Below are 15,249 nucleotides of genomic sequence, written 5' to 3'. Positions count from 1 at the left end.
TGCCAGCCAGGCTGGGTGAATGTCACACAGAATTTCCATGTGGTAGCCCATCCCTCTGTCACTCCCCAGCTAGGCTGGCCCCTTTGCCCATTTTTTACAAGCACAAGTGTGGAAAGGAGATTTGGTAGAGAAAAGGGTGGTAGGGTTGTCTTCTCCATCACTCAGGATTGGCTATTACTTTCCCTTTAGTCCCTATGGTAAAAATCAGTGATTCCATCCATCTTTCTCACAGTTGTTTGGCTGCAGATCTGAAGAAGGTTTCTAGCTCGAGACACAAAGAAACGTTTTCTTTCACATTGTGTATCTGTTGAGTGCCATGACAAGTGGGGAGCTGAAGCCCCTTGAGACTGAAGTCTGCTGTTTATCCAAAGAACAGTTGCTGTACTGGCAGCAGTGTAGGGTTGCCAACTTTCTACTCGCACAACACCAAAGACCCTTGCCCCACCCCCCGCCATACCCCTCCTCCAAGGCCCTGCCCCCACTCACTCCATCCCCTCCCCCGCCTCTGTTGCTCGCTCTCCCCACCGTCACTCACTCATTTTCACTGGGCTGGCTCAGGTAGTTGGAGTGCAGGATGGGTTGACGGCTCCGGTTGGGGGTGTGGGCTCTGGTGTGGGGCTGGGGCTGAGGGGTTTGGAGTGCACAGGGAGCTCTGGGCTGGGGCAGGGGGTTGGGGTGCAGGAGGTGAGGGCTCCAGCTGGGGGTGTGGTGGGTGAGGGCTGGGGATGAGGGGTTTGGGGTGTAGGAGGATGCTCCAGGCTTAGATCAAGGGGTTCAGAGGGCAGGAGAGGGATCAGAGCTGGGGCAGGGGGTTGGGACATGGGAGGGGGTCAGGGGTACAGACTATGGGCGGGGCTTACCTCAAGCAGCTCCTGGAAGTAGCAGTATGTCCCCCCTCCAGCTCCTGTGTGGAGGTGCAGCCAGGCGTCTCTGCTCACTGCCTCATTTGCAAGCGCCATCCCCGCAGCTCCCAATAGCCGAGATTTCCAGCCAATGGAAGCTGCAGAGCCAGCACTTGGGGCGAGGGCAGCATGCGGAGCCCCCTGGCTGCCCCTACATGTAGGAGCTGGAGGGGGGAAGATGCCGCTGCTTCCAGAGCCGCGCGGAGCCACAGCAGGTAGGGAACCTGCCTTAGCCCCACTGCACTGCCGACCGGATTTTTAATGGTGCTTTAGCCATGCTGACCGGAGCCACCAGGATCCCTTTTCGACCAGGCGTTCCGGTCAAAAACTGGACACCTGGCAACCCTACAGCAGTGATATGTCTTTCTTCATGCTGCCCTGGCATTGGGCCTCACCCCTGCCCTAGAAGAGCGCCCTCTATGGGCAAGAGTGGGGTTCAATCTGCATGGCCCATGCACTCTGGCTGCCCCGCTGAGACTGCCCACAAAGGGTGACAGTGGTGGTGGGTTTTGTGACGTGGACCCCACTCCACTGAGAACTAGACAGAGACCCACACACACACACTCATTTCACAAAACCACTGATATTTTAAGTTTGAGAAATTTGGAGCTACCCCTTCTCATCTGCCATCCCTAGTTGAACTCTGATTACTCTCTAGCCCTCGCCATCCAATGGTCCATTGGCCAGAATGTGAAGAGAAGGTGGAGCTGATAGCTGCAGCTACCACAAAGGATCATCAATTAAGATGAATTTAAATGCGTGTATTAAAAACTGCTTAAGCAATTTAAGGGTCCATTGTTCACCCAAAGTTCGTATTGTACTCCAGGTCCTGCAAATGCCATGCATGCAGAATTTCTATTACAATTGATGGGCATTCCACCTAGGGAGGCCACAGGTCTCAGTGGGCAGGGCACTGGACTGAGCATCAGGAGAGCTGGATTGTAGTCATGGCTCTGTCACTGAAATACTGTTTGGCAACGAACAAGCCATTTCACCTCTCTGTGCCTCAGTGTCTCCAGTTCTGAAGTGGGGATAATGATCCTTACCCTTCCCCATAAGCGCTTTGAGAGCTACAGCTGCAAAGTGCTACGTACCTGGTAACGATTTTTATTTTGATATTGCCGTTTGAGCTTGCAGTGCGCAAATGATGTAGGATGGGCCCTAATATCCCAAAGCATCAACGGAATATACATGCAGACAAAGGGCCAGCCCCCTCAATTGGTTTACATCAGAGTGGCTCCGCTGAAGCCAGCTGAGAACCTGGCCCAAAGAATTTACAAATAAATACCTTTTAAAATAGTTGAACATCAGTTGCCTCCTTACTTACCTGCTTGAACTGAATTAAGAGTTCAGTTTTTAAACTCTGCTACAGTCTGGCTCCTAAAACAGTGCCAGGAACTCAAGGAACTCCATGGCCCACCATAGGTGTTAATAAGAGCACCCTATGTTGCAATGCAAGTCTAAATTCAGGTCTTGGCAGGTTAAAAGCTTCTCGTTGACCAGAAAGACCATATATTATGGTATTTCACTAAATATCAGAACTTGGATGGAGCTCTCCAAAGAACAACTAAGTGCTGCAGCTGATTCAGTTAGGGATACTGTTCTCTGTGAGTTGGTACTTAACCAATGTGCCCCCATCATGTTAAGGCACACCGTGTCTGCTGCAGGAGCCAGCTTTCAATGAGCTGTACAACCAGCAGTCTCTAAAGGTTCTATGGCACTTTTCTCAGCAAGGGGGTCAACACTGGCAAAATTCCAGTTTGGTTGCTTCCTTAAATTCCTCTGCGGTTTAAACTGGATCTTATATTCTTTACTTCTTTTCCCAAAAGGTTGTATAGCGAGGCAAGTTACTACTGAACAACTGCTATGTACCGCCCCAGACATGGCTTTTTTTCAACGGGGGAGTGTTTGTAAATAGCTTTGAGAGCGTTGTGTGAAAGAAGTGTGATATATTATTAATAATTAATAGTAAGTAATGTGTTGTCATCATGAATAATCGTGACTATTGGGATCAGGGCCACAGTGAGTGGCCAAACATGACCCATGACTGCAATGCTTATAAAAGAAATGTTACATTAATGGTTCAAAAGGCTTTAGCAATAAGTGTTACTACAGTGTTGTGGGCCATAAAATGTTGTAGTGGGGTTTATAAAAGTTGAGAAAATGAGAGCTGATTTCAAATGAAGGAAAGTCATTTCTATTACAGTGGGTCATCAGCTCATGGAATCCACGTTGATCATCTCCCCATGTTGCAGTGCAGTCCCTGGCATCTCTGTGGAGCAGTGGTAGATTCCAACTGAAACAGAGGGACCACAGTGTAGCCAAATGGGAGAGGATCCAATGGAAAAGGATGGGAATGGGGGGTATCCTTGAAACGATTCAATCTAGCAGTTTCCATGGTGACATCTAAATTGTTTCTCTGTGCAGCTGCTGCTCCAATTCATGTTGGGATTTAATCACATATACCCAAAAAACCCACACAGATGTTCCAAAACGCAGAAAAACTGTAGTGCATGCCACCTCCTCCCCAAAACACATCTCTGAAAACATGGCTCCCCCACAACAAAACAGATCCCAACACACACATACAGTGTTGTTATCATAGGGTCAGCTGTGGTTTACTCCCCCTTTGACCTTCATTCTTCATCTGAATGGCCAACACCAAGCCAAATAGAACATGCATCAGAAAACAACCAGGTGTCTGAAGGGCTTTGAAAGAGCTAAAATTGGCCTCTTGTCTCCTGCAACAGAAAGGGAAGGCAGAAAGCCAGTGTCTTCCAAAGTGGGCTAACTTATATCATGCCACACATTAGAATTCATGATGTCAACATTTAGATGGGGGAAGAAACATACAAATCTTTCACGAGAGGGTGTAGGACAATCAAGCCCATAGACTCCCTTAGACTCCCATGAACTTACCAGAGGGGAATGTACTGTGGTAGGATGGCAAAGTGTAACATGGGCCTGATTCTCCATTGGCTTGCCTCTGGTGTCATTATTTACACTAGTGCAAAGGAAGAATGTCACTTTGTACAGCTGTAAATGACTAAATAAGGGCAGGAGTCCAGAATCAGATCCTAAGACCTTGTACCAAGATATATGGCTCTTCTGTCAAGTCATCCTACGGAAACAAGGTGGTTGAGGTAATATCTTTTATTGGACCAGCTTCTGTTGATAGAAGAGAACAACTTACAAGTTACACAGAGCCCTTCTTCGGGGCTTCAGCAGAAGTTGGTGTAATGAAAGATATTACCTCAACTACCTTGTTTCTCAAATATCTTGGGGTCAACAGGGCTACAACAACACTGGGGTCAGCAGTGTTGAGAACTCTAGTATCGACAGGTCCTGGCTGCTCACACCTTTTTCAGTACTGTGTCTATAAGGCCTTCTGTAGCTATACAGCGTTGCATGAGATAGCACATGTCTTTCAAATGCAAAAGGGACTTCTTATTTCTTCAGCAAGTATTATAGCTCCACCCGGGTCAGGGTCACATCCAGTCATCCTCACTAACATCCCCTCACCTCCATCTCTTGCTCTTCATGCCTGTTGCTCTCCTTCATGATGAAAAGGAGACATTTACTGTTGGCTAAAAGGTTGGATGGAAGCTGTGTGGTACCATGACCAGTAGTTAAGTGTGATCACTGATAACTATTTTACATGAACGCTTTGAGTCATATTGTTGCCAGGGTTAAAAAAACAGCCTTTTCCTTTAGCTCTTTATCCCAGTCCAGGCTTCCATAGCTCTCTGCCTTTACATGCAGCCCTACAGGTGACAGCTGTACAATATGGGCTACTGAATGCTAGGAACTCAGCTGAGATCCTCAAACCCATCCAAGTGTCCCATGGATTGAATGAAGTGTCTAAGGACACAGGAAGAAAAGGCTAAAGCCAAGACCCCTTGTACTGTGAAGTGCATTAGATCTATATTATGTGGCAAGGCCCCTCAGAATTATACAGCAAGGCCCATGGAATTAGGTAGAAAGTCCCAGCACGGTGGAGAGACCACCTTCACCAGCAGCCTGTTGCCACAAACCAGCCAAGCCTTCAGAGAACAGCCTAGCACAGCCTACAAGCCTCCACCATCCAACTTATTCTCACAAGTTAACTTGAAGCTCCTGTTCTTCCGTGAGAGATGTGCAGCAGCAGCCCAAGGAAGGTTTCTTCTCAGAGTTGACCCTGGCGCAAGGGCTCATCCGCAGAAGGAGGCTGTGGCTGAAGAGTTGATAAAACTGAACTGGGTGGGTGGAGCTTGTTGGAAGAGGTGCCTGCCCTGAAGCAGTTCTAAAATCCAGAGCAGGAGAACGAGACCCTGTTCTTGTGAAGTTTTGGAATTCCAGAGGGCAGGAATGTCCCTAGCTGTAGAGGTCCTATGGAGTACAGAATTGGGGCCAGCCTGCTTTTGTTTCACTTTGGCAAAGCTCCTAAAGAATGTAGGAAGGAACTACTTTGCTGAGTATCTTGGGAGCGCCAGAGCCAAATAAGTGCTTGTCCTGCAGAGCTCTGATTCTCCACAAGAGCAGGCGCTGTGCCCCAGCAGGACTCAGCATTGCAACCGACTGCTCCGAAAGCATCCTGCTCCGGTCTACATTTTTTGGCCTCTTTAGCCACTGGCCCACTCTACAGCCAATCATATGGCTCAATACAAGATTTAGGCAGCATTTTTACAAAAGGGAGAAGGATCAAGTCAGGAATGGGACCTGGACATCACTATAGAGAGCTCAATAAAGACCTCAGCACAATGAGCAGCTGCAGTCAACAAAGCAAACAAGATGTTAGGATGCACATGGAATAGGATGGAGAGCAATATAGAAGATATGAAAATGCCATTACATAAATCTGTGATGCAGCCTCCTCTGGAACACTATGTGCAGTGCTGGTCACCCCATCTCAAAAAGGCTAGACTGGAGAGTGCTTAGTGAAGAATTACCAGAATGATCAAGAACCCGAAAAAGCTCTTATATGAAAAGACTGGGACTGTTTCTCTTAGAAAGGAGATGAATAAGAGGGAACATGATAAAAATTAGATGGTAGATTGGAGCTTCTGTTATCTCTGTCTTATAATACAAGAACAAGGAGGCAATGTAATTAAAGTGTGGCAAATTTCACACAACATGTGATTAAACTGTGGAACTCACTGCCACAGGAAGGTGTTGAGGCCAAGAATTAAGCAAGATTCAGAAAGGGACTTATAGTTATATGGCTATCAAGAATATCCTGAGTTATCATAATAGCAGAAGTGTTCAAAGGGATATTAACCTCCTGCTTCACGGTTTAAACCAATGTCTAGCTATCAGAGATCAGGATGAGCCCTAATATAGGGGTCAGAGTGACCCACATCTGCCTGCTGTGGGGTTCTTACACCTTCCTTTGAAGCATCTGGTACTAGCCACTGTTAAAGGCTGGATACTGGACATGATGGATTTTGGCTGTAATGCAGGCTGGCAATTCCTATGTTCCTATGCAGCCATTTGCATGGCCACATAATTTCAGAGTGCATAGGTCCACCTTAGCCGAGTCCATGGGGCTGCTGCATGGATTGGAAGGGATCACGGTAGTGCCACTAATTTTTCTTGGCTCTAATTGCAGCAATTACAAAGCACTCAAGGACTGTTCAGATAATCTGATCACACTGACTGGGTGGAATTTGCCTAAGCCTATCATTTTATGGAGGAATTAGGGCTTTTCCCTTAAAGAAATTGCAGCACAAAGTGCAGAGCTGCGTAACCCTGATGGCTCTCTTGGATTTGCTCCTTTGACTAATAAATCCCAACTGATACTTGATATGCTTCGTGTTCAGCTGCAACGTTCAGCCTAGCAGCTCATGGTATACAGAGAATCCATGACTGCAGTGCCCTGCATGGCCATGACTGTACAGCTCGCAGCAGCTAGCTACACTTCACGGTGATCACTCTATCTGTCTAGCATTGATTTTATATTGCCAACCATCACCTTAGTATATGAGTGCCTTCCATTTAAAATCGATAGCAATAGTGAAGTACGTAGTGGACTTTGTGGAGTCTCTGGCATTTTTCCCTTTGGGGGTCAATACTCTGCCTGGGCTAGGGGTTTTTGTTTTGTTTTTGTTTGGTAGGAATAAAAGGGGGTTGCTTGAATTGTGAGCATCACAGTGGAAAGGCTTTCTCAACTATAGCTAGGCTCTTGATTCACCTGATTTCATTGGGCAGATTGTTCCATAGCCAGATCCCATATAGTTATTACTAAACACAGTTATTACCATGAATATAAGCAGGGCTTGAACTCAGGTCTTTCTGCTCCAAACATACAACTGCAACACACATTGCTTAAGGAGAACCTCATTCAGTGATAGTTTTAGGGCACACACTGGAGCAGGTAGGATGCTCCATCCTATAAAGGAGAAGTGGGGGCCACATAGGGCTCATGTACTCTGAAAAATTGTGGTATGCTGCATATTAGCTCCTAGTACACCAAGCGTCTATCCACCAATCTTCTACAAACCTTCTGAAGATGTGGTGTCTGATGCTCCCTTGTTCTGCACCTTGTGTTGTCATTTGCACCAGTGCAAAATGCATTCATAAGCATTTTACACCCATTGTGCACTGATGCAAAGGACTACAGTGCTCGGGCCAAGCCGGGAAGCTAATGATCCAACCAGCAAACCAAATCTGGTGATGAATCCTGGTCACATGCCACCTGAGGCACATTGCGCATACGCTAAGAAGGAGACTACAGTGCAACAGGAAATCAGGCTCAGGCTTTATAGTGCTGAGGCATGCTATGAGCAACGCTAATGTTTGTGCTTCGCTCGTACCGATAGAGCACGGCAGTAGACAAGAAGTTCTGGCAAACTAGCTTGCAGGTTACAATTACACCACCGTTTCCCGGGGGGAAATGTGCTTGCATCACTTTCCTATGCTGCTTTGGGTAGATGCAGCGGTAAGTGCAGTTGAAATAAGTATGCTGGTAAAGGTGCTCTGTATCGTGCCAGTAATGCATAGACCAATGCTAACACTTCAGTTACACACTCTAATCCTCCAGTGTAGATCAGACCATACACACTAGCAAGTACATTACAATAGACAGTGCTTCCCATAGGCAAATCTTTATATAGGCAATGCTCCCCGGGTTGTCCCTGGGTCAGTATTCTGATACAACTCAAAACAAAGCTTTTACATCTTGAAAAGTGCCTCTGGAGACTTACATTCTCTAAGGAAGTGAGTGGAAGTGGTGACTGCCAGTGTGCAGAGGTGCAGGGGTGTAGAGCCCTCTGGGAACTGCAGACCTGCCAGACTTATAAAGTGATTGTAGGCTGACTGATTATTCCATTGCAGCAGGGAGACTGCTTTATTTTAAGGCTATTTCACCAAGCAGGAGAGCATTCTTCATTTCTGTACAAAGGAAGATCAATTTGCTTCCTTAGGTACATTTACTAGTCGAGATTTCTGTGCTTCACTGTATTCTTACCTGATGTTCTAAGAGTGCTTTTGGTGTGAGGGTGAGCCAAATTCAGAGATGAGTTCAAGATAATCTAGGAAAGACAAAAGGGAGTCTAAACTGGTGTGACTCACACCTTCTCCTGCACCCTACCATGTGAATGTTACACCAGCTATCGTAGACTCCCTCGGACCAACCAGACTGGAGTCTGATCTCTCTTTCCACCTGTCTAAATCTGGAGTAAATCCACTGACTTCAGTGGAGACACTACAGATTTAAACCAATGCAACTGAGAGTAGCATATGGCTCACTTACTTAGTCCATGTCCACACTACAAACTTTGGTTGACACACATTACGTTGGTATGCAGACGCCACAGGTTTTATGTCACCCGGACATGAGCTTACTTGGCTGCTTGTGTCAGTGAAGTGTGTACTCACCAGAAGGGCGTGTGTTGATGCAAAGTGTGGTAGATGATGGGTAGGTATCCCAGCATGCCATGCGCTGCCATCCAGCATAATACATTTTGGGACATTTTTGCAATGTTTTGTGGGATAGTAATAACTTGCCCAGAGATCTCTGGGAGATAGAGGTCAAATTCTTAGCATACAATTTTCTCCATCCCTTAGTTTTTAAGCTTTTTTAAAACAATCCCACAATCCCATGTAGCACTTTTCGATCTCTGCCATCTCTGAGAGAATCATGGTGCCCACAGAGCTCTGCACTATTCTCCTGAATGTTGCAAATACACAAGGCATGAGTCTGCTGAATTTGCAGATCCTCAGGAAGTAATGCAACAACCAGAAATATGAGGATTTCTTCAAGGACCATTTGCAGCAGGACATAGCGAAAACCCATTCAAGGTTGGTGGAGGTGTTCACAGAGCAGCTGCAGCTGGTGGAGAACTGCTTCTGGGCTTGAGAAATGAGCATTCACTGGTGGGATAGCATCATAATGCAGGTTTGGGATGACGAGCATTGGCTGCCGAACTTTCAGATGCAAAAAGCCACATTCCTGGATCTGTGTGCTGAGCATGGCCTACCCTACAGCTCAGGGACACCAGAATGAGAGCTGCATTGACAGTGGTGAAGCAAGTGTCAATCGCACTCTGGAAGCTTGCAACGCCAGATTGTTACTGGTCAGTGGGAAATAATTTTGGCATTGAAAAATCCACAGTGGATGCCACTGTCATGCAACCTCATGGGGCCCATTAATCGTCTCCTGCGATGCAGGGAAGGTGCATGATGCTCGCATCTTTAAGAACACAGGACTGTTCCGAAAGCTGCAATTAGGGACATTCTTTTCCAACTGGCAGATTACCTTTGGTGATACTGAAATGCCAATAGTGATTCTTGGGGAGCCAGCCTACCCCCTTGTTCCACAGCTCAAGAAGCTGTACACTGGCCACCTCCACAGCACCAAAAAAAGATCTGTGAGTCAAAGGGGGAAAAGCTGCCACCAGCGTGGAGGTGGAGTGACTGCCTGCTGACTTTGAACAGCCAGACCCAAGGGCTATTACAAGAGCCCAACTCGGAGCTATGTGGTTGTGGGAGGTTTTGAAAGAGCACTTTAACTATTAGCCACAGTAGTATTCTCTGCCAGAGTGTTCTCTGGGCCTGGAGCTTTGCGTGCTGCTAAGAATTGTGTACTGCTTACTGTATATTAATAAATGTGACAGGGTGTTTTCCTTAACCATGAATTCTGTGGTGCTTGGGGTGCATTTACAAGTGCTGTTTGCTTTGAGTGCCACCATGAATTCTGCAATGTGTGTTGTGAGTTAATAAAGATAATTTGGTTGTCCCAAAATTGAACTTTATTGAGTGGAAAAAAAACAGTGCAGAAAATCCGTGGGCAAAGAAACCGTAGGCAATGTTATACAAATTTTCAACATAACTTAATGGGGTGAAACATTAGAAATATAAAGGAAATAAATGTTTATGTCCAGTGAGTAAATAAACGTAGTCCATTGCAGCTACGCATACACCAGTTGTGGTGCTCACAGGTCAGTGTGTGTGAAGCTGTGGGTTTCCTTGCTGTATTCTGGAGTGGAGTGCAGTAGGGATAATGATGTGGCCCATGATGCCCCGTGGTATGTTGGGCAGTTAGGGAGCAGCGACAGTGGAGTTCTCCAAGGACTGCAAAAGTGGAGAGTCCAGGATTTTGGGAGCTGTAGGTCAGTCAGGTCTGCAGCATTTGGGTTTGCTGCCTGAAAAGACTCATTATGTCCTGGTGGATTTCCTGCTCTTACACCTCTTGAGACTCCTGGACCTTTTTCCTTTCCTCTCTTTCTCCAGACTGTCAGTCATATTGACCTTCCAGGCTCATGGGCTGATGCAGCACAGCTTGCAGGAACTTGCTGAACGTGTTCTCCTTAGTCCTCTTCTTTTTCCTGCTCATCAGGGCCAGGCATTCAGCGGGTGTGGCGGGGGCCTCCCTCGGGGCCGCCGTGCCAGAAGCTGCTGATAAAAACAGACAGATGTACCATTGGATTTACAGCCACATGGGAAAGGGAAAGATAAATTTCAAAACACCCTTCCCCGATTCCCACAAACACTTTTAATGAGAAATACTTATTGACACTTCAGCTTTGGAACTCCTCTGCGCAGCACGGCTCTCCAGCCCCAGCCAGAGTGAGTGTGGCCCACCAGGGGCGACGGACATGGGGAAGGATTTTCTGTTGCATGAAGCTATAACATTTCAGTCCCTATTCCATAGGCATGAGTATGAGACAATGGCACTGGATATTGGCACCATTTTCCACAGCTGGTATCTTACTCCTGATGGTCACAAAGGCACAGAGAGCACAGTTGCTGCTGGCATCCCTAAGCCGCCTGGGTCTGTATGCTGCTAGCCTGTGTACTGCAGTGGTGCCAGCTGAACTCACTGCGGAGTGGCGTGGGAACGTGTCCTACCACGGAGGAAGAAATAAGGCCGCCATCCCTAGAAACCTTCAGGAGAGGATTGCAAAGTACCTCCATGCAAGTTTCATGGAGACCTCTCAGGAGGATCTAAGAGACATGCCTATATACCTAAACAAAGAGCTCCGCATGAACACACTGACCCTGCCACCTAGTCCAATAGGGGTACGAAAAGCAGATGCCAACTCTACCTCTGTTTATTGTACCGCTACCTCTTTTCATATGAGTAAAACAATGAAAAGTAGATACCTGTGTCTTAGTAACTTGGGGATGGGCCGGGCGCCCTCTTTAAATGTCAACATTTTAAGGAAAAATGCATGCACACACTTACCTGAGTTCCCGTCCCCTTCATCAGGCTCACCCGCACTTGCTTGGCGGGACTGGCTACAGTGTGGCAGAATTTCAAATGGCTCCGGGTTCCCAGCATGGCTGGAGTTCCCAGCCACATCTCCCTCCTCCTCCTCCTCCCTCTTCACAGCAGCGGTCACTGTCTTGGGCTTCTCCGAGGTTCCACAGTGTTCTGCTGGGTGCCCGTGGAGTGTCTGCCAAGTACGGCATGCAGTTCATTGTAGAAGCAACAGGTCTGCAGTGCAGCACCAGATCTATTGCATTCCCTGGCCTTGTGGTATCCCTGGCAAAATTCCTTCTGCTGATCCCTGTTGTACCCCTTTCCCTGTATCCCCCTGCATTCTGCTCATAGATGTCCACATTTCTATGGGTGGTCCATAGTTGTGCTTTACAGCCTCTTCTCCCAACAGGCCCAGGAGATCCAGTACTCCCAGTGTAGGCCAGGCAAGAGCGCATCCAGTATCTCTCAGTGTGCATGGAGCCGGCATGGTTCGTTGGGCACCTGTTGCACTCAACAAAGGTGAGCCGGTTGCTGTGCTTACGAGGTGGGCAATCAGGAAAAGGCACTTCAAAAATATGCAGGGGGCTTTAATGGGTGAGGGTAGTGGGTGGCTTCTGGTCTCTATGACCCTTGGACAGCGGAGTTTAAAATTGTGACCAAAGCGATCACTGTCTCAAGGAATTGGGCATTATGGAGGACTGTTAGGGTCGACACAGGTGTCTACACTTGCATTGGATTGACCTCACTAGATTGACAATGGTTCCATGCGGTTTGAGGAAGCGGTTTTACTGCGTCGTTGTAACAGGCACTTACATCACCGGGAGACAAATCTGAGTGCAGACACATGCACATATAGGTGAATGCAAGGCGACTTATGTTGACCTAACTTTGTAGTATAGACTAGGCCTTAGACATGCACCTCCTTACCAATATGTAACGTACATACTCCTTACACTTCCCTCCTGACTTTGTCCCACTGAGTAGGACAGAGTTTTTAATGGGCCAGAAGCCAGGAATGTGGCAAGAAAAGCAACAAACAGGAGAGTGTGAGGAAGTGTAAATTTAAGTAGGCCACCTCCTATCTTAACTTACATCTTCTCCCAGCTCCTCAGCTTGTAAGGGACATCAACGTAAATCTACTCACAGGGAACTGGGTGTGAGGGGGTCTAGGAGAGCAACTAGGATTCTAACTTAGATCAGCCTCTGAATTTGGCCCTGTGTCTCATTCATGCTTTATCCTGGGTAGAACCCCACATCTTTGCTTCATGGTCCAGCAGCCCTAATCAGAATTATTTAGAAGGTGCTTTATAATAAAAACCGAGCCCTGAGGCACCAAGTAAATTAATACCGGACACAGGATTGCTTGGTTAAAGTCAGTTTCCAAAGCAGTTACCTAAAAGACAAGATTAATAGAGTATCTAGGGTTGAACAGTTGGGGGATGATGAGTGTGTTAGTGGAGTAAATACTGTTCTGGAGGAGCTGCCCCACTTCCAGTCCACTGCAGAAATGTGTAATTTTAAGCACTACAGGTAATGCAATTTGGTTAATTGATTAACTCATTCATTCATTCATTCTGTCCCTCCTTTTCTTTCTTTCACTCAGATGCAGAGGCAAACGATCTCCCAAGGATGTAGGTCAGATGTCCTCATCCACTGCTAGTGGTACCCCAGGAACATACCCATAGATGACGTGACAAGTGTAGCAAAATTCTACCCAAATGAATAACACCACACAAATGTAGAATGACCTGCACTTACGCTTCATAGGAGTAGCAGCCAAGCGTGCCACGGCAATGAGCCAACCAATGATGCTGGCCAGTAGCCAGTTTGATTTATTTATTTTTGGCAGCCTCACACTGCATAGGTCTGTGCTAGTCTTCGACCACAGACATGATAAAAGATGAACTTTGGAAGCCAAGAGAATGTCTTCAGGGAGAAACAGCCTGATAGAGCTGAAAGAGGAGATTTTGAGAAAAGCTGGAGAGATCGGTCCCTGGACTGGCAGAGTGCTGGAGTGACAGATGTTTTAGTAGTCCTCATTCTTTCATGGATGACCAAGCCTCCACAGCACTGCTGGGAGTTGGCAGGATAATGCATAACTAAACGATGACTGGAGGGACATGGTCACTGTCTCTGAGTCTAGGAAGGGAATAAACGCCAAGGAAGGGGAAGCATTGTTTAGAGGGACACCGGGGAGTGATAGGATGCAATTAGGAAAAGAAAAATGTAGGCTATGTATCAGGGAACATTTCCTAGCCATGAGAGCTAGGAAGCGCTGGAAGCTCCCTTGAGGTAGCCCTCTTGTAGTGAAAGCCCTTCGCAACTAGACTAGGAAAAGTACTGTGGAACGTATTTAGACTTGGAAGGATTAGAAAACGTCGATTTCACCTTATGCAAACAAACAGATGAAAAAATATTTCCATCAATAATCATAAAATATGACAGATAGGCAGAATAAGCAAAATGCCACTTGAGAACTTAAAGTTCGATTTAAGGCTCTTTGCTTTGTATATTTTGGCATGTGATGTTGACAATTAGTGTTTTAATGGTTATAAAGCCTTAACGTTTTGAATCTCAGTATCTACCATCATCAAATAATTATCTGACCCCCCCCCACACACACACACACATAATTTCCCACAACTGTGAACATTTAAATTAATAAAAATTGAAAAAGGCTTACAAATAAACATGGATATTGGCCGTCAAAATTATAAAAAAATAAAAATCAAATTCTTCCGCGCCTAAACACATATTGCAGGGAACAATCCCACATCAGGGAAATGGATAAAAAGACATATTGTATCTTTTTTCCCACTCTCTAACTTCTGTGATCCTCGGACACACCAGTTGTGTGAGTTTGTGACTGGCAAAGCTGATCAAATAGTGGGAAAGGAGATTTTGTTACCAATATTCGTTAGCATTCCAATGGGAATTTTGATTTGTCCATGGTCACAAACCTTCTGCCTTTGGTTTCTGAAAATACTCGAGAGCTTGAGTTTCGCTAGCAAGAATATCAAATGAATATGAATAAAAAGCAAATGTTGTGCATGAATATTCAAATATTCACTGAAAGCTAATTTTAAAAAGTGTATATTCAATGGTGAAATTTACAACTCACTCTGTGTTGGCAAGCTAAGCTATTTACTTATGTTAGACCGTGAACTGCAAATTGTATATTCAGTTGTAATGATCACAGTTCCATTGATCTGCAGGCCAAAAAACATTTACTGAAGAAATTTGCAAATAATTTAGAATACCGATTAGATCAGAGGTGGGCAAACTTTTTGGCCCGAGGGCCACATCGGGGTTCTGAAACTGTATGGAGGGCTGGGTAGGGAAGGCTGTGCCTCCCCAAACAGCCTGGGCCCTGCCCGCTACCACTTCCCGCCCCCTGACTGCCCCCCTCAGAACCTCTGACCCATCCAATCCCCCCAGCCTGCTCCTTGTCCCCTGACCACCCCCTCCCGGGACTCCACCCCCTATCCAACCCCCCACTGCTCCCTGTCCCCTGACTGCCCTGACCCTTATCCACACCCCCACTCCCTGACAGGCCCCCCAGGACTCCCACTCCTATCCAACTGCCCACTGCTCCCTGTCCTCTGACTGCCCCCCGGAACCTCCCTGCCCCTTAATCCACCCGCCCTGCTCTCCACCCCCTTACCA

At 46.7% G+C, this 15,249-nt stretch overlaps 1 protein-coding gene and 1 long non-coding RNA gene across 2 annotated transcripts in view; both read right to left on the bottom strand.

Annotated features, from left to right (window-relative positions):
* GAP43 (growth associated protein 43) overlaps window positions 1-15,249 on the bottom strand; it is a 79,320-nt gene that overhangs the window by 17,966 nt on the left and 46,105 nt on the right. The gene's annotated exons all lie outside the window — the stretch shown is intronic.
* On the bottom strand, window positions 10,055-14,690 carry LOC142000204 (uncharacterized). The gene is made up of 3 exons (XR_012642193.1): window positions 13,342-14,690; window positions 11,566-12,413; window positions 10,055-10,775 (listed from the first exon to the last, which is right to left on the bottom strand). It is a non-coding gene; the product is annotated as an uncharacterized LOC142000204 (long non-coding RNA).

The sequence above is a fragment of the Natator depressus genome, chromosome 1 (assembly GCF_965152275.1).
Source record: "Natator depressus isolate rNatDep1 chromosome 1, rNatDep2.hap1, whole genome shotgun sequence".
NCBI classification, from domain to species: domain Eukaryota; kingdom Metazoa; phylum Chordata; order Testudines; family Cheloniidae; genus Natator; species Natator depressus.
This window is presented reverse-complemented; position numbering and strand designations above follow the sequence as displayed.